This window comes from Bubalus bubalis, chromosome 9 (genome assembly GCF_019923935.1).
Source record: "Bubalus bubalis isolate 160015118507 breed Murrah chromosome 9, NDDB_SH_1, whole genome shotgun sequence".
NCBI lineage: Eukaryota > Metazoa > Chordata > Mammalia > Artiodactyla > Bovidae > Bubalus > Bubalus bubalis.
In genome coordinates, this window is record NC_059165.1 from 51,269,381 (window position 1) to 51,289,600 (window position 20,220).

Below are 20,220 nucleotides of genomic sequence, written 5' to 3' on the forward strand. Positions count from 1 at the left end.
AGAGGGTGGGCAAGGATTAGGTTTTCAAATCAAAGCTCTTTCTTCATACACAAGATTTACCTGGAACTCCATTGCAGTAGGTTCAAGTAGGATGGAGAACAGGTATATCTGGGTTCCCTCATCTCTACTCATTATGATCCATCGCTGGAAGGAGATTTCTTGACATCTAAAAACCTTAAGCAGCTGGAAAAGGCACTCTGCACTGAAAGTCTGTGATGGTGCTTGGCTTTTCCTTCCTTCTTTTTTTTTCTAAAGCATTTGTAAGATTCCTGAAAGCCATTTTTCCTGATGACTTTCCTCAGAATCACACTTGTCCACTTATTTACAGAACCTCTTCCTCCATAAAGAAAAAGCCTCATCTCCTGAAACATCCATCTAGAATGACCACCTGAGCCTTCACCTTCTGTGAAGCATATGCTGTGTCAAGGCAGAGAACTAGACCTCAAAACCTGGGCTGGCCTAACCTTGGACAAATCTACCCTCTTTTCTTTTCCTTTCATCTTGTCTTTCTTCACTTTGGAGCAGCCATTCTCTGGACCCATGCAAGAGGGTGGGAACTAACATTGATTTAATAGTCACCGTGTTCTGGGTAGTTTCTGTGTGTTACATAGTTTCTGTCAATAGTCAGAGAAACATATACTTTAAACACCTACTATCCGGTCCCATCACTTCATGGGAAATAGATGGGGAAACAGTGGAAACAGTGTCAGACTTTATTTTTCTGGGCTCCCAAATCACTACAGATGGTGACTGCAGCCATGAAATTAAAAGACACTTACTCCTTGGAAGGAAAGTTATGACCAACCTAGATACCATATTCAAAAGCAGAGACATTACTTTGCCAACAAAAGTTCGTCTAGTCGAGGCTATGGTTTTTCCTGTAGTCATGTATGGATGTGAGAGTTGGACTGTGAAGAAGGCTGAGCGCCGAAGAATTGATGCTTTTGAACTGTGATGTTGAGAAAGAGTCTTGAGAGTCCCTTGGACGGCAAGGAGATCCAACCAGTCCATTCTGAAGGAGATCAGCCCTGGGATTTCTTTGGAAGGAATGATGCTAAAGCCGAAACTCCAGTACTTTGGCCACCTCATGCGAAGAGCTGACTCATTGGAAAAGACTCTGATGCTGGGAGGGATTGGGGGCAAGAGGAGAAGGGGACAACAGAGGATGAGATGGCTGGATGGCATCACTGACTTGATGGACGTGAGTCTGAGTGAACTCTGGGAGTTGGTGATGGACAGGGAGGCCTGGCGTGCTGTGATTCATGGGGTCGCAAAGAATTGGACACGACTGAGCAACTGATCTGATCTGATCTAATTTGGTGAGCTAAAGTCCATGGGGTTGCAAAGAGTCAGACACGACTGAGCGATTTTTCTTCTCTTCACTTCACTTTATGTGCTAGGGCCTGTTGTCAAAGATCCATTAAAAAATAATACTGATGAGATTCCCTCATTGGGAGCCAGGAAATAAGAAAGGAGACATATAAAACATGAATGAGACAAGTTTATATACACACAAGTGCTATGAAGAATAAAAAAAAAATGAGATGAAGCAGGGGTGTGGACATTGTTTGAGGTATTCAGAAAACGTCAAGAGATCAGCCCCCTATGACCTGGGAAAGGAATATTGAAGAGGAGTCTGTGTGTGTTAATCTGGGGGAATATTATGTCAGGCAAAGGAAACCGCAACTGCAAAGAATCTGAAGCAATAATGAGCCTGGTAAGTGTACATGGCACTGAGTAAATGTGGGGAAAGTAGTTGGAGATGGGATCACAGAAGTAAGTAAAAATTGACAATAACAAGGACATTTTAGTTACCATTCATCAGTTAGTTACTATGGGCCAGGCTTTATGGGAAGTATTTTAACTGAAACTCTACAAGATAGGTATCATTTTTCCATCACATAGAAGTTAACCTGGAATTTCCCCAAGAATAAAGAGATTATTTGGAGCCAGAAATGGGGAAATGGAACCCAGACCCTGCCAAGTGTAGCCTTTCTCCCCAGTGTTACTAGCTGAGGGGACTTGATCCACCTGATACCTGTTCTCTTTAGCAACAAGAACCATCCTTAACACAGATAATTCTCTTCTTGTCTTTTTCCTTTTGTCCCCCTTATTTCTCCATGAAGTGTTGCTTACGTTTGTAATGGTTCTTCATTTATTTTACGTATGCTAATTCCAGTGAAAGTGAAAGTGTTAGTCACTTTCTGTGTGACTGACTCTTTGTAACCCCATGGACTGTAGCCTGCCAGGCTTCTCTAGCCATGGGATTCTCCAGGCAAGAATCTCTTCTTTAGGGAATCTTCCTGACCCAGGGATTGAACCTGGGTCTCCCACATTGCAGGAAGATTCTTTACCATCTGAACCACCAGGGAAGCCATGTTAATCCCAAATAGCACATAATTGGAAGTTCAGTTCAGTTCAGTTCAGTCACTCAGTTGTGTCCAATTCTTTGCGACCCCATGAATCACAGCACACCAGGCCTCCCTGTCCATCACCAACTTCCGGAGTTTACTCAAACTCATGTCCATCGAGTTGGTGATGCCATCCAGCCATCTCATCCTCTGTCGTCCCCTTCTCCTCCTGCCCCCGATCCCTCCCAGCATCAGGGTCCTTTCCAATGAAACAACTCTTCACATGAGGTGGCCAAAGAATTGGAGTTTCAGCTTCAGCATCAGTCCTTCCAATGAACACTCAGGACTGATCTCCTTTAGAATGGACTGGTTGGATCTCCTTGCAGTCCAAGGGACTCTCAAGAGTCTTCTCCAACACCACAGTTCAAAAGCATAAATTCTTTGGTGCTCAGCTTTCTTCACAGTCCAACTCTCACATTCATACATGACCACTGGAAAAACCATAGCCTCGACTAGACGGACTTTTGTTGGCAAAGTAATGTCTCTGCTTTTGAATATGCTGTCTAGGTTGATCATAACTTTCCTTCCAAGGAGTAAGTGTCTTTTGATTTCATGGCTGTAATCACCATCTGCAGTGATTTTGGAGCCCCCAAAAATAAAGTCTGACACTATTTCAACTGTTTCCCCATCTATTTGCCATGAAGTGATGGGACCAGATGCCATGATCTTAGTTTTCCAAATGTTGAGCTTTAGGCCAACTTTTTGACTTTCCTCTTTAACTTTCATCAAGAAGCTCTTTAGTTCCTTTTCATTTTCTGCCATAAGGGTGGTGTCATCTGCATATCTGAGGTTATTGATATTTCTCCCAGAAATCTTGATTCCAGCTTGTGCTTCTTCCAGCCCAGCGTTTCTCATGATGTACTCTGCATAGAAGTTAAATAAGCAGGATGACAATATACAGCCCTGATGTACTCCTTTCCCTATTTGGAACTAGTCTGTTGTTCTATGTCCAGTTCTAACTGTTGCTTCCTGACCTGCATATAGGTTTCTCAAGAGGCGGGTCAGGTGGTCTGGTATTCCCATCTCTTGAAGAATTTTCCACAGTTTATTGTGACCCACACAGTCAAAGGCTTTGGCATAGTCAATAAAGCAGAAATAGATGTTTTTCTGGAACTCTCTTGCTTTTTCGATGATCCAGAGGATGTTGGCAATTTGATCTCTGGTTCCTCTGCCTTTTCTAAAACCAGCTTGAATATCTGGAAGTTCACGGTTCATGTATGCTGAAGCCTGGCTTGGAGAATTTTGAGCAGTACTTTACTAGTGTGTGAGATGAGTGCAATTGTACAGTAGTTTGAGCATTCTTTGGCATTGCCTTTCTTTGGGATTGGAATGAAAACTGACCTTTTCCAGTCCTGTGGCCACTGCTGAGTTTTCCAAATTTGCTGGCATATTGAGTGTAGCATTTTCACAGCATCATCTTTCAGGATTTGAAATAGCTCAACTGGAATTCCATCACCTCCATTAGCTTTGTTTGTAGTGATGCTTTCTAAAGCCCACTTGACTTCACATTCCAGAATGTCTGGCTCTAGGTGAGTGGTCACACCATCATGATTATCTGGGTCATGAAGCTCTTTTTTGTACAGTTCTTCTGTGTATTCTTGCCACCTCTTCTTAATATCTTCTTCTCTTAGATCTCTTGGAAGTAAAAAAGCCAATTATTATCTAGCCAGAAAGTGATTTCCTATAAAACTATTCATTTCATCAGAAATAAAAGGAAATTGAATATGGTTATATAATCAGTAAACTTTTTCTCATGCATTTTTTAAAATCTCCATCCTACTTAACATCACCCTTCTACAGCTGATGCTGTCACCTTCTGGACTGGGGAGTTAGGCTATAAACACAACTTTGAGCATGCTGTTTCTCAGATCAAAACCTCCAAAGGACTCCTCCAATGGACTGTCCATGGAATTCTCTAGGGCAAAATACTGGAGTGGGTAGCCTTTCCCTTCTCCAGGGGATCTTCCTGACCCAGGGATCGAAGCCAGGTCTCCCGCATTGCGGGCAGATTCTTTACCAGCTAAGCCACAAGGGAAGCCCAAAGGGCTCCTCATTGTTAACCAAATCTGGGCTGCCCATCATTTTCTAAGTATACCAGAGTTTTGCCTCCAGTTATTTCTGTTTATACATAGTTATATTCCTACAAAGCAAGCCATCTGCTCTGTGTTCCCCTAACATGCTCTTCACATTTTCATCCTCAGTTTATTGATTCTTCCATTCTTTCCCTTGGGCATACATCTCCTAGCATCTCTTATATGGTCTATCTCAAATACCACCTTCTACTTGAAGTCTCTTCCAGCCTCCAAGACAGTGTGAGGTTTTTTAATCTATTTCAGTCCCTGAAGCAGTTTATTTGTTCTCCTAAAACTTTTTCCTGTGCTTTTCAGTGTGGTTTGTATTGTTAGTGCTCGGTTGTGTCCTACTCTTTCTGAATCCATGGACAGTAGCCCACCAAGCTCCTCTGTCCATGGGATTTCCCAGGCAAGAATACTGGAGTGGGTTGCCATTTCCTTCTCCAGGGGATCTTCCAAACCCAGGGATCAAACCTGGGTCTCCCGCATTGCAGGCAGACCCTTTACCATCTGAGCCACCAGGGAAGCCTTCATGGTTCATTAATGATTCCTATTCTGAGCTTCCCTTCCAGAGCCCAGATTTTGAGCTCCTTGAGGACAAGAGCCAATTCTTATCAATCATCATTTTTCCGCCTTTTTCTTGTGCCCAACACAGGTTTTTATGCACTGAAGCTTTTCAATAAATTCATTGAATTTACTTATTTGAAAGAACTTGTTTTTGTTTATAGCATCTGCACTGCACATCCTGCTTAGCTCTTTCAACCCTCAAACCTCACTGCTCCTCTGCTGTTTAATTCTCCATCCACTGCAGTGGCTGCAGCTTTCTGATAAGAAGAAAATTTTCCTGTGACCATTTTGAATAAAATCAAGATTTTATCATATTTCTTGCAAGTAGCAAAAGATTAGAGTTTTAAAATACCATTATTTCCATGGTTTATGCCAAGCTTTCCCCCCTTTTTTTGGTTCATGTCTGCCTGTCGAAAAAGAACTTAAGCTTAAATAAAGTTTGTATTTATAGAACATGGTGGTGAATCAGACTGATGTGTGAGTTACTTGACATTGTGTAATCCTAGAGAGTATTGGCTATTGTTTCACCTGTAATGGCGTTTATTGACACAGGACAGAGAATGCAGTGAATGTTGGATGGTCCAGGCCAAGGATGTAGGAGTTGCCCAGGCTAGGGTATGATACAGCATGCTCAAGAGATGTCAGGAAATGTGTCCTTTTCCCCCAGCATCCTAACTTACTGTATGACTCGCGACATGTCCCTGCCTCTCTCTGCCTTCAGTTTTGCATATACAAATTGAGAAGCATTTTGTGGTTAAGAGCTTGGGCTTTGTCATTAGATAGACATGGGTTTAGATTCAGACTTCTCCAGTTACTGAGTGTGCGTCACTTTGACATCACTGTTTCTTCTTAGTGGAGGGATAACCATAGCCCATCCTGTAGAGTGTTGTGAGATTCAGTGGGTTAAAGCTCATAAACAGTGGAGCATAGTCCCTGGCATACACACTCACTGAAGTGTACCTGTTACTATTAGTACTCTGATTCCATGACATTTGAAATTCTGAAGCTGCGTGTAGAGACATATGGAAAGGAAATTGAGAAACCAGGGGTGGGGAAGTGGTGAAAGTGGCAAGCAGTGGTTATTTCTATGCCAGGTGTCTAATCCAGGAAAGGGCAGGCTGTGAACACTATTCAGGAGAAGCTGGAGATGGTAAGATATTTGGTTACAGAATCAGAGAAGATTTATATGATGTGCGTAGGCAAGAAACAGAGTTTAGTTGATTCAGTGTCTTATTATGGAAAGCCTAAAATGTCTCTTCATTTTCTCCAGTTCATGAGTTTCCTAAGCAGTAGCTGCACTTTTCCTTTTAAGATGGTAAAGGGACACAACTTAATTGAGCACCTAAGATATGTCAATACTACTTTGAGGCTTTACATGTATTATATCATTTAATTCTCAAAAATAGTATTGACTATATTGACTCTTTCTCAAGTGGCCAGCTAAGTTGCCTCAGGCAAGTTAATTAACTTCTCTGAGTCTCAGTTTCTTCATGAGTAAAACAGAAGTGTTAATGCTACCTGACTTATGAGGTTATATAATTTAAATTAAATTTGTATATGATAGCAATTATAATACCATCAGGCAGATAATTGGTATTTATTATTATTTTCATTGTCATTTTATATAATAACCCATTTTATGGATAAGTGAAATGAGGTTGAGGGTGACTAAGTTTCTGAACCTGGGTTACACAAGTAATAATGAGCAAAGCCAGGATATAAGTGTAGAGTTGTCTATCCTAAGAGTTCAGAGTTCATACTCTGTTTTTTTTGCCTATGTAGAAACAATGTCATCAAACTTTAAAGAGGCACTCTTTCCAAAATTAGAAGATGTTTTATAATATGTCTGGATATCTTGGCAGCCTGGATGGATAGTCTTTTAAATTGGTCTAGAGCCTTTGATAAAAGCTCAGACATTATCCGTGTTTTTAAAATACTTGGTTGAGATCACATAATTCAATTTCAATTGAGTCTTTCTCAGTACTGAATGTCATTGAAGGATTATATTATTTCATTCCAGCCTTGGTCCCCTGAATTAGCATGGTAATCATTAGGATATGGTCTTCTTGTCAACCGGGTCCAAATGGGGGCCCATACGCCATTGCTTGATGATGAAATTCTTGGCCAGAACACAGAACCCCCCTACACCCCATATTCATTCTCTGAAGCCTTATAGCAATCTCTCTTTATCATCCTCAGGAACTTGCCATGGAGAAGACTGTGAGTCATCCATTACTAAGGCTTTGTGAAAGGGAAGTCAAGCCAGGGATTCATAATTTCCAGTGAAAAGCCCCTGGATGACTGAACCAAGGCACCATTTCTAGTGAACCTTTTGTACCAGCTGGCCAGAGAGTGGGCAGTTGGTCAAGCGGATGTGAGTCAATGGAAGGAACCAGGAAAGAGTGGTTTTATCAGGGTTACTCTTATTAGTGCATCTCCTCATCTCAATGCAGAGCCTTCCGGAAACATTGAGTTATAAAAGTAAAATGCCAAAGTCATTCCAGAATTCTGTCTCATCTAATAGAAGCCCTCTCAGTGGGGAGCAGTCTCTGTTTATTTTCTAATTTCCTGGCGTTTATTTTCTATTTAAACCTTCCTTTGTAACTGATGGTTTCACTTGTGATAGCCTATATGAAAAAAAAAAAAGCATGAATTCTGATCCCACTGTGAGTCACCAGCTGGGTGACTTCTGGCAAGCCACTTCCCTTCTAGGTCCCAAATTTCTCATGAAACAGATTCTGTAGCCCACCTCACAGAAACCAAACTTTATTTATTCACTGGGCAAAGGTTTTCGTGTTGCTGGAGGAGAGAGAAATAAATCTATTTTTTTTTGGGGGGGGGGGGGCATGGGCCTTTAATGGCTATAATATTAGTAGTCAGGGAAAGACACAGTTACAAAAACTAGAAAGCCAGGCAAAAAGTGATGTTTGGTGAGGTTAATTAAGACACAATATTCTATCTAAAATATATAGGAATGGACAACGAATGCAAAGTAGTATTATTATTACTAATCCAGTACTAAGTGCTAGCTAACTTCTAGCAATGGGGGGAGAAAAAGAGCTTCAGGCTTGTTATGACACCCTCTGTGGCCCTGATCTCAGGGGCAAAGGTAAAAACGGAAGAGACCCCGTTGCTGCATTTTGTAGCTGTTTTTACCCTGCTGGTTTCCCTGAGTGTTGGTCACTCACCCAGCATGGATGGTTGATTAATCTTCTGGATGGATTCCAGACTCAGACACCTGTGCTAGTGGGGAACTGGGGAGCTGCTGTAGGACCCTAAGTGGGTATCTTGAGAGTATAACAAAGCATCATACTGTCAGGGACATCTGGAAAACCTAGCACTGATCACTATGCACTGGCAGGTTTTATCTTTCCCTTTTCCTCATCAGGTGGAAACTACACTGCATCAATTTTATTGTGGTTCTAACAGGATATAATAAAACTCTTTTGAGAGTCTGATAAAATCTATAGGCTTTCCCTTAGAAATCTGGAAAGAATTTTGAATACATTTCCAAGAATTTCACTTGTTCCTTGAAGTGAGAAGCCAAGGTTAAAATAAAAATCCCCGCTTTGTTATAAGACTGTATTGGTGGATATGACAGTATTCACTTGATGAAGTCACAGACTCATCCTTATTGTCCTATTTCTAGCTATTGATGTAAGTATCTCAAAGTCATAAATAGAGTCTCCAAGTGCCATTGTTGTCAATAGAACAATTCATTGTGAAGATCATATTTCTTTACATACTATCTTTCTGCCAAATAGTTCTATGGAAATGATCCCATAAATTGTTATAGATTTCCTATGAGCTAGACCAAAGAATATGTCATTGCCTTCATTTACAGACTCAAACATAAGGTCTAGAGAATTTGAGCAAATGGCTGAGATCTTGGTTAATTGCTGAATCTAATCAGAAATCTTTCACTCAATAGAGATTTATGGCATGCCTACTCTGTGTTAGGCATTGTACACAGCATTGGGTCTGCTAAACCTCAGACTGTTATCTTGTCCCCAAGACAAGATACAGGGAATTTGTTCAAATAGGGAAAAGCCTGTTCTCTTTGGAAATTGACTGGGATGAGTATAGTGTCCCTAACTCAGTGATAACAGCATATGTGAAAGCAATTGGAGAAGGCAATGGCACCCCACTCCAGTACTCTTGCCTGGACAATCCCATGGGCGGAGGAGCCTGTTAGGCTGCAGTCCATGGGGTCGCAAAGAGTTGGACACGACTGAGTGACTTGACTTTCACTTTTCACTTTCATGCATTGGAGAAGGAAATGGCAACCCACTCCAGTGTTCTTGCCTGGAGAATCCTAGGGACGGGGGAGCCTGGTGGGCTGCCGTCTATGGAGTCGCACAGAGTCGGACACGACTGAAGTGACTTAGCAGTGAAAGCAATAGAGTGTGGGTTAACACACTTTATGAAAGCCAATAAAACTGAATTAGAATCCTGATTTCAATGACTTAAGTACTTGAGTATTTGAGCATTAGTTTCCTTATCTGTAAAACTGAAGTTATCTCTAGAGCAAAGGTCATCAAGTTATGGTGGGCCACGTCCAGCCATAGGCCTATTTCTGTGTAACCCTTAAGGGGTGTGAAAACTCAACAATAACAAGAACTAAACAGACTTCCCTCTCAGAAAAAAACAAAAAGGAAGAATATGCAACAGAAATGGCATGTGGTCCCCAAACCTAAAATTCTTACATCAAGCCTTTTATAGAAAAAGTTTGCCAACTCCTGCTGAATCAGAATGCCTATGTTTGGATCCTGTGGCCTCTTTCCACCAGCTTAATCTTGAGCAGATCACCCAACTGACGTATCCAGTTTTTCTCATATGTGTCAGTTTGTTGTGGTTCAGTCGCTCAGCCATGTCCAACTCTTTGCGGCCCCATGGACTGCAGCGTGCCAGGCTCCCCTGTCCTTCACCATCTCCCAGAGCTATATCAAACTCATGTCCATCGAGTTGGTGATGCCATCCAACCATCTCATCCTCTGTCATCCCCTTCTCCTCCTGCCCTCAATCTTTCCCAGCTTCAGAGTCTTTTCTAATGAGTTGGCTCTTTGCATCAGGTGGCCAAAGTATTGGAGTTTTAGCTTTCACATTAGGCTTTCCAATGAATATTCAGGACTGATTTCCTTTAGGATGGACTGGTTTGATCTTGTAGTCCAAGGAACTCTCAAGAATCCTCCAACACCACAGTTCAAAAGCATCAATTCTTTGGTACTCAGCCTTCTTTATGGTCCAACTCACACATTCATACATGACTACTAGAAAAACTGTAACTTTGACTATACATGTGTCAATTAGAGATGATAATAAGTACCTATTTCACATGATGTAACATGTATAAAATGCTGACACTGGAGGCCAGTATATGGTAAACACTTAAGAAATGTTAGCTATTATTATTAATATCATTATTACCACCATCATCAATTTTTCAAAAGATTTTTGTAGGTATTAAATGAAATGGTGTCTATTAAATACCCACTAGGGTGCCCTTTCCAATAAGTCAACCCTTCGCATGAGGTGGCCAAATTACTGGAGTTTCAGCTTTAACATCATTCCTTCCAAAGAACACCCAGGACTGATCTCCTTTAGAATGGACTGGTTGGATCTCCTTGCAGTCCAAGGGACTCTCAAGAGTCTTCTCCAATACCACAGTTCAAAAGCATCAATTCTTCGGCGCTCAGCCTTCTTCACAGTCCAACTCTCACATCCATACATGACTACTGGAAAATCCATACTCATGGCATCACCGACTTGATGGACCTGAGTTTGAGTGAACGCCGGGAGTTGGTGATGGACAGGGAGGCCTGGCGTGTTGCAATTCATGGGGTCGCAAAGAGTTGGACACGACTGAGTGACTGAACTGAACTGAATTGATAGACTGATCCTAAAGGAAATCAGTCCTGAATATTCATTGGTAGGACTGATGTTAAAGCTGAAACTCCAATACTTTGGCAACCTGATGTGAAGAGCTGACTCATTTGAAAAGACCCTGATGCTGGGAAAGATTGAAGGTGAGAGAAGAAGGGGACAACAGAGGATGAGATGGTTGGATGGCATCACCAACTCAATAGGCATGAGTTTGAGTAAACTCTGGGAGTTGGTGATGGACAAGGAGGCCTGGTGTGCTGCAGTCCATGGAATTGCAAAGAGTCGGACACGACTGAGCGACTGAACTGAACTGAACTGAGGGTGCCCTTTCATGATAGGCTCTCAGTAAATGTCAGCTAACTTTGTTATTATCATCATCAGCAGCAGCAGCAGTATTATAGTTTTCAAAGCTCTTTCACATACAACATCTCATTAAAATCTCCCAACAGCCCAGTGGTTGGTGCTGTGATCTTCCTCTAATAAATGAGAAATGAAAGCTCAAAGAAATGAAAGGAGAGACACTGAGCCAGAAAGAGGCAAAATATGGAATTGCGTTAGATTTTGTGTTCTGGACCAGTGCATCCTCTTTCCTCACCATGTTGCCTTTCCATCAAAACATCTGAGGATCTGTTGTTTATTAGTTTTCTGCAAATGATACACTTTGAGTCTTGGGAGCCTGACAAGGCAGGCAAACATGACTGTGTTCTTCCCTGGCAGGGCTCAGCAGACAGGAAGCTGGGATAATTGGATTCCAGCCTTTCAATCTTAGGGCTGCATTTGTAACCAGCCAACTGCTGATGACCAAACCTAATGGAAAAAGCCCTGACCAAACAAACACAACCCCCCTGCAGGACCTCATTGTTAATGCTACAGAGAGTGAAATTCATCAACAGCAACCAGATCCCATCTAATAGTTCCTATCCAGGGCAGAGGTGGCTTCAGAATGTGCCAGAACTTAGCCTCCCACTAGGGACAAGCAGAGGTCCCTAGCACAGGGAAGAGTGAGGTAAGGAGCCAGGACATTTTTGACAGCAGGGCTGATGTAGTCAGATCAGAACTATATTTTTATTTGGCTTTGGCTAAACTCTGAGAGCAAAGTGTGCCCTCAGAGTGATGTTGCAGCAAGTTGTTAAGATCGTTAGTAGTGCAGCCTCAGAGTGAGTTAATGACTATAAAAATAGGTGATATTTCAAAGTTAGTTCATGAAAGGGGTCCCAGTCATTTCCAATCAGCTTTAGCTTAGAACAACTTCAGATCAGATGTTTTTAAGGCAGTAGATTAAAAACACACACTGTTGTTGGGCAGTATGTAAAGTTGTGTTTCCTGATATTGTTACTGCAAAAATAATGAAAATTACCCTTAAGAAATTTCATCGTTTTCCCTGATGTATAGGGCAGAATATATGAAAGTACACTTTGTAGGGATTTGCCACGCTAGGGGAAGCTGTCTTTGGTTATGGCATTAAGCTTTGCTTAAAAACAGCCTTGAGACTTGGTCCTCAACTGTTGTCCAGGAGACACAAAGCCCTCAGTCTGAGGAAGAGGATGATATGACCTCCCTTCCCAGGGAGGATACTGCTGTGGGTCCCTACCTCGGGCCAGATACAGGCTTCTCCTCTGAGCTTATGGCAAATGATTTTAAGGTATTAACTCAGTATTTGTGGATAAGACCCTGTCTAGTAGCAAAGAATTCCTCCAAGCATAAGAGGGATTGAGCTAATCGGGAAAGCCAAGGTTCTTAGTCACAGCAGGTGGCAGGAGCTATCCAGGTGTTTGAAGCACTCCCAGCCATTATCTAGGATGCCAGCTCTCTGTCTGACCTCTTCCCTCTATCTGCCACCAAACATTGTCTTTTTGGGTATGAGTTTATCTAACACCTGCTGTCAGGCCTTTGGCTAACCACCAACCAATCCCCAGCCTGTCACATCCGTACCCAAACAGTAGCCAAGGCAGCCTGCACAGTGCTGTTTCCTGGCTTTGTGACCTGCCCCAGCTCTGTCCCAAGCTGCCAGGCCAAGGCTCTGCCTGGACCAAACATGTTTGAATTTAAGAAAGGTAAGGCTGATCAGTTAGCATGGTCTTCTACATGTCTTGTCTGGGCAAGGAAAGGGATGTGTGATTTCTTTTCTGCTCATACTTTCACAATACCAACCTCTTGGGTTCGTGGTGGGTAAAAAGTAAAATGATGGATGTCAAAGGCTTTGTAGGATCATGGTCTACAGTACAAATGTAAGGGAAAATCACTGTATATAAAAACATAGATTCAGCTGGGCAAAATCTTACATTAACAGTCCAGCCAGTAAAAATTCAAACAGCCAGAGGTCACAGGAAAACTATTCAGCAAGGCTGACATGGACAAGTGACAGGGAATAAGGTCTTTAAAACATTTTATAAAATTTATGAAAATCTAAATTTTTATTTTATACAAATATTTTAAATTTCATCTTAACATTTCTGCAATGTGTAATTTTAATCTCATCCCCCATGTTTAAGTATGCTGCTGCTGCTGCTAAGTCGCTTCAGTTGTGTCCGACTCTGTGTGACCCCATAGATGGCAGCCCACCAGGCTCCCCCGTCCCTGGGATTCTCCAGGCAAGAACACTGGAGTGGGTTGCCATTTCCTTCTCCAATGCATGCAAGTGAAAAGTGAAAGTGAAGTCGCTCAGTCATGTCCGACTCCTAGCGACCCCATGGACTGCAGGCCACCAGGCTCCTCCGTCCATGGGATTTTCCAGGCAACAGTACTGGAGTGGGGTGCCATTGCCTTCTCCACATGTTTAAGTATAGTGCAGCACAAAAAAAGTGTTTGTAAGGTTATATCTTTTTCTGAGATTTTTATAAGGAATGTTTTTTCCCCTAGAATTGCTCACTATTTCAGACATGTCTATAACTTACCTATACATTGCACTCCCAAAATTTGCTCATTAAACTTGTTAAGGGTTATATCCAAGAAAAACAATATTGTTACTCACATTTAAAAGGATGCAAGAGTAATTATAGTAATTAAAAGGAGTAAGAGTAATGTAAGAGTAATTAAATTTTTAATTAAGTAATTATTAAGGCCTTACATATATTGTAGTATTAGTTATTTATAGTAGTTTGTATTATCCTATGTGTAATCTCAGCCCCACACAAATACTGGAAACTATTGAACTGTGGAAGCTCAGAGCCATGGAGTGTCTCAGTTACTCTTGCACTCAGAAACATCCTGGCTCCTACTGTTTGAGTAGCCAAGAACTAATTGTCTGATTTCCAGGAAAGCATATCATACAAACACTCAGATATTTAAATCTTCAGCTGATGGTTTATAGCTCACTGAAAGTTTCTGAGTTTCTTTCTTAAATTTTCATACCATATATGAGTTATTGAAATTGAAACTTTTCATAGAATAGACATAGTATTTGTTATGGTAACCCTTAGGAGAGCCTTGATTGTGAAGGATATTAAAAGCATGTCATCAGGCTAATGAAGGGCCAGAGAGAACCAATTGAAGGAAGGAAAAAGATGTGGGTCCATGTCACTGTGAAATCTTGTAGTTAAGTTTGACTAGTGCAATACTGGAGAAGGCAATGGCACCCCACTCCAGTACTCTTGCCTGGAAAATTCCATGGATGGAGGAGCCTGGTAGGCTACATTCCATGGGGTCGCAAAGAGCCGGACACAACTGAACGACTTCACTTTCACTTTTCATTTTCATGCATTGGAGAAGGAAATGGCAACCCACTCCAGTATTCTTGCCTGGAGAATCCCAGGGACAGAGGAGAATCCCAGGGACAGAGGAGCCTGGTGGGCTGCCATCTCTGGGGTCACAGAGAGTTGGACATGACTGAAGTGACTTAGCAGCAGCAGCAGCACAATACTGGCTAATAGTTCATGAGCACCATGCCAGGCATGATGAGCAATATGATCATGTCTCACCATAGCTAGCTGAGGGAGATACTGTTTTTATCTCTGTGGCAGATGAGGAAACCATGGTATAGGGAGGTCTGAGGTTGTGAGGCTTCTAAGTAATGAAGTTGTGATTAGAATTCTGAACATCTGACTCTCAACCACCATTGTTTGGCTAATGGTCAATAAAGTAAAAACCACTAGATGAATGAGTCATAGTTCCTTCCCACAAGAGGAAGGAACTTCCTCAGGAAACACGCTAAGTATATGTACAGCTGTATTTAACAAGACACAGTAAGGGCTATCACACAGGTAGTTTATATTGTTAAGTAAATTATAGAGGCAGAAAGGGCTATGTTTGTTTAAAAGAGGGAAAGGGAATATCATGTTGAAATTGGCCAGAGATGGCTGAAAGGAGGAAGTGGCCCTACCCAACAACGTTTTCAAAGATTCCTCAGCACGGACATACCATAGGAAGTTAGCTAAAGAAGAGGGAAGAAGGGCAAAGAGGGTATGGTCTGTGCTTTTTCATCCTTATGATGAATTATTTTGGGCTTCCCTGATAGCTCAGTTGGTAAAGAATCTGCTTGTAATGCAGGAGACCTTGGTGCAATTCCTGGGTCAGGAAATCCACTGGAGAAGGGTTAGGCTACCCACTCCAATATTCTTGGGCTCCCCTTGTGGCTCAGCTGGTAAAGAATTTCCCTGCAATGCAAGAGACGTGGGTTTGATCCCTAGGTTGGGAAGATCCCCTGGAGAAGGGAAAGGGAATTGTTTTAATCAGCTTGCCCTTAACAATTCTGACTCCAGGATCCTGGCTTTCCACCTGGTCTCTTGCCTCATGAAAAAGTGAAATTTGATGTCTTGTTGAGGGAAGAAGTGGGCAAAGCTAGGAGAGCCTTTTAGAACCTGGGGCCCTGAAGGTATGAAGGAGTATTTGGATGGGGTTTCCTAATGTGGGGATTGGGGTAGCTCTGGGAAATATAAGAAAGCCATGCATGGCTTTTCTTTCTTGGAATGGGACCCAGAGCTCAAGAGGAGCTTCATTCCTTGCCTGATCCAGAATCTACTGGGGGCTAGCCAGATGGGAATGAGGAATAGGTTGCTCTAGCCTTTAGGAGGGAGGCTCTGTGATCAAGACGCTCGCTTTAAATGTGTGTGGTTCTGTCAGAGGGCCTTGAAGTCAGATGAGGGTTTTCCCTCTTTTTTTTCCCCCACAAAACCATTTTAACTTTACTCAACATTACACAACAATCAACATGACTTCCAGTGTTTTCTCAGTCTTCTCTTGGTTAAGTCTTTCTCCTTGAACCGTTTTCAAAGATCATAGAACTGAACCCCCCATCTCTCTTACTAACCAGATTATTTTGGTCACATTCAATCCTGCTTCCAAGCCTCAGGTTCCACATTAGGAAATGAGAGTTAATAGTGTCTACTTCACAAGGTTGGCTTGAGTATTATGTGCAACATTATATATGGGGATGTTGTATATGGGAATACTACATGGGATGATTCATGTATGGAATACAAGACGAGGCCTGGCTAGTGATGAGGAAGAGGAAGGGGAAGGAAAGAGGGTGGCTTTCTGTACATAGCTTGGCCATAATACCATAACAGGTAATTTAGGGTACTGGGCCTTGGTTCTGCCTCAGATGCTAACTACCGGGTGCCCTTGGACAGGTAACTTTCCTCCCGGCGCCTGTTTTCTGACTTGGTTAATTAAGATAGCAACCTACAGTGTAAATCTCTCAAGCATTTCTGTGACTCAAATGAGATTCTGGCTATTAAAGTGCTTTTCAGAGATACAGTGTGGTATAACTGTGTTGTGCAATAATTATGCTCCCTTCCTTACCCTCACCTAAAGGCACTTTGATTCTAGTAGAATGTTCAGTTGGGCTAAGATCACCTGTACACTAACCTCTGCATTTCTTTTTTCCCCCAACTTCTGTGGCTGTTTTCTGTTTCAACTAAAAGTGGCTGCTCCTCTGTCTGCAGCTTTTTCCTGCTCTTCTGCAATAGATCTGTTCCTGTATAGCTCTGAACGTACTCTGTAAGTCTGTCACTGTCTGTGTTGTGAGTATGCCTGCATCTGTTCATTCACTTCTTCCCACAAAAGGTCCTTAGTTTTTCTTATTCTTCGGCCCTCACTGGGCCACGTTGAGTCCAGTGGACACATCACATATCATGGAAACGTCACAGTTGTTGGCTGAAGCCTGTGCAGAGGTCCTTCTGGACCTTGATTGCTGTTGACCTGAAGGCCAAATATTCATATGGTTTGAGAGCTTTATTTTATTTTCTATCACTTAATTTTAAATATTGTTTTGGGCTTCTTCCCTGTTCTGGGCGCACAGTCTTCTCAAGCCCTCTAGGAGATGAGCACTTGACCGAGCTGAATTCCACCAGTGTCAACCGTGGTCCTCGGAGGCTTTTCCCAGGCCCCAGTTCATCCTGTGTCTGTCTCCTTGGCTGTAAGTGGTGAACTCCATCTTTCTCAAACAAAGGATTGTGATTAAATTTTTTTTCTTTCAGTTTTTAAAAAATCCTTTTGTTTTGAAATACTTTTGTATCTGTAGAAGAATAGTAGAGGGTCATCCCTGGTGGTCCAGTGGTTAAGAAACTGCGTTGCAATGCAGTAGCACGCATGCGTGCATGCTCAGTCATGTCCGACTCTTTGCAACCTCATGAACTGTAGCCTGCCAGGCTCCTCTGTCCATGGGATTTTTCAGGCAGGAATACTGGAGTGTAGGAGATGCGGGTTTGATCCCTGGCCACAGAACTGAGGTCCCACATGCTGCAGAGCAACTAAAGTCATGAACCACATCTAGAGAGTTTGTGTGCCACAGTGAAAGATCCTGCATGACGCAACCAAGATCCCGCGTGGCACAACTAAGACCCAACGTAGACATAGAAATAAGTTACTTAAAACGAATAGTACAGTGATAGTACATAGTGTGCATATACACCTTGCACGCAGCTTCCCCTCATGCTAACAGTTTATATAACCTTGAGACATTCATCAAAAGCTAGAAAATTAGCATTTATCCAATACTATTAAGTGAAACACAGACTTTATTTGGATTCCCCTAGTATCAAATCAGATTTTGAGTAACTTTGTTCAAAGTCATTATTGTGAATTTCCATTATTAAGTTATTTTACACTACTGTAATGGTCTTGAGGGATGTTTGAAATGTTTTCTTCTGCCCCGTATGGTCCCAGTTGGTTCTGCTGTGTTGATTTTTGTAGACATTCTTGTGTTTCTGTTCTCTCTGCACATGTCGCCTATCCTTGTTTCCTGTAATCAGTTTATCTACAGTAGCATCACATATTTCCCTTCTCATCCTGGTTTCCAGTCTTGGAAAGACTGTGTGTAGAAGGGTGGAGCTTTCTAGAGTTGTATGCAAAGTAAGTTTACATATTCTCTGAGTGAAAAATGAGGAAGACTGCAAGGAAAGTCCACACCTTTGGGACAACTACTCTGATTACTCAGAGACCTTTGGAAAGAACAAACAAACCAAAGGTGTAGGTTTTTGGATAATTAAGGTCACTGGATACTGACCTTTGGATAAATGAAGTGAAGGCAATGGCACCCTACTCTAGTACTCTTGCCTGGAAAATCCCATGGACGGAGGAGCCTGGAAGGCTGCAGTCCATGGGGTCGCTGAGGGTAGGACACGACTGAGTGACTTCATTTTCACTTTTCACTTTTATGCATTGGAGAAGGAAATGGCAACCCACTCCAGTGTTCTTGCCTGGAGAATCCCAGAGATGGGGAAGCCTGGTGGGCTGCCGTCTATGGGTTCCACAGAATCAGACACGACTGAAGCGACTTAGCAGCAGCAGCAGCAGTAAAAGATTCACAGGAACACATACATACAGATGTCCCCCTGATGGTTCATTTTCTCTTGATGTTTCTCTTAGGTTTTCCTGAATTAATGCCTAGCAGCGAAAAGTCCTGTCTCCACAACATATACTGTTGTTTTCTTTTCTCTCCATCCACATTCTTTCTTTGACTCCTTGAGACCTCCTGTATTAGCCTGCTCAGTCTGCCATAACAAAATATCATAGACCAGGTAACTTAAACACCAGACATTTATTTCTCACAATTTTGGAAGCTGGGGAGTCCAAGACTCAGGTGAAGGCCACTTTGGTTCCCAGTGAGAATCCTCTCCCTATCTTAAAGACAGATGTCTTGTGACTCTCCTCACATGGCAGAGAGAGAGAGACAGATGGTGTGGAGGTGAGGGATAGAGAGAGAGGACTCAACTCTTTCTTCCTTTTCTTATAAGGGTACTAACCCCATCATGGATGCCCTACCCTCATGATCTCTTCTAAACCTAATTACCTCCCAGAGGTTCCACCTCCAAATACCATCATATTTGGGTTTAGACCTTTAACATATTAATTTTTGAAAAAATAAAAACATTTGGTTTATAATACGTTTCCATCCTGTACCAGCTGAGAGGTATTCCTTTTTCAATCTTCAGACTCCTAGCTTCTTTGCCAGGGGGTTTCCATGGAGGTGACCCAACCCAAGATGTGAGTTTTGTCTTTCTCAGTATCCTCCTCATGGAAGGATTGAATGACACAGTGCCCACAATCCCTGTATTCCATGTCTACAATGACTTCCCACATTATACCACATACAAATCCTACGCACCCTTTAAGATCCATTCAATGCCAACTCCTTCCAGAGCCTTCTACACCACCCATGAGCATTTATAATCTGTAGGAACATAAATTATCTGCTAATGTAAGGTGTCTGATTGGACATATGTCTGGCCTCCTGACATGAAATACCCACAGCCAGAAATACGCTCAGCCTGTTTATTTCCAAAAGAGGAATGTGTGGAGGGGACTACGTCTCCCCACGCCATCCTCTGGGAGACCTGGCGTAGTACGTGGGAGAATGGAAAGGGCCATCACTGTTGCAGAGGCAATCTGAGTGGTGAACACACAGGGCGACTGGGAAGATCAGTGGGAGAACAGTTGCCAACATACTTTGTAATCAGTATACATTCCAGGCAATATGGAGGAGGATTGTCCCATTCTGTAATCCAGTCAGTAAACATTTCTGTATATTATATGATATTTTGCCCTATATATTGTGAGCTATGTAGCAAGTATTAAAAAAAATAAGCCTGCAAGTACTAATAGCAAAAAGGGCTTGGGATTCTAGCATGCCTGGGTTTGAATCCTGGCTTTGCCATTGCTAGTTGAGTAACCTCTGGCAAATCTTAACCTCTCTGAGTTTCAGTGTTCTCATCTGTGAAATGGAAATATATAAAATAATAGTGCTAACATCATAGACTCATTGTTGGTATTAAATGCAATAACATTTTAAAGTACTCAGTGCAGGGTCTGGTACTGAGGGCTGAAAGAATGATTCTTCTTTTAAAAAG

At 42.2% G+C, this 20,220-nt stretch overlaps 1 protein-coding gene across 2 annotated transcripts in view; it reads left to right on the forward strand.

Annotated features, from left to right (window-relative positions):
- Positions 1-20,220, forward strand: part of HTR4 (5-hydroxytryptamine receptor 4) — a 192,446-nt gene that overhangs the window by 160,665 nt on the left and 11,561 nt on the right. The gene's annotated exons all lie outside the window — the stretch shown is intronic.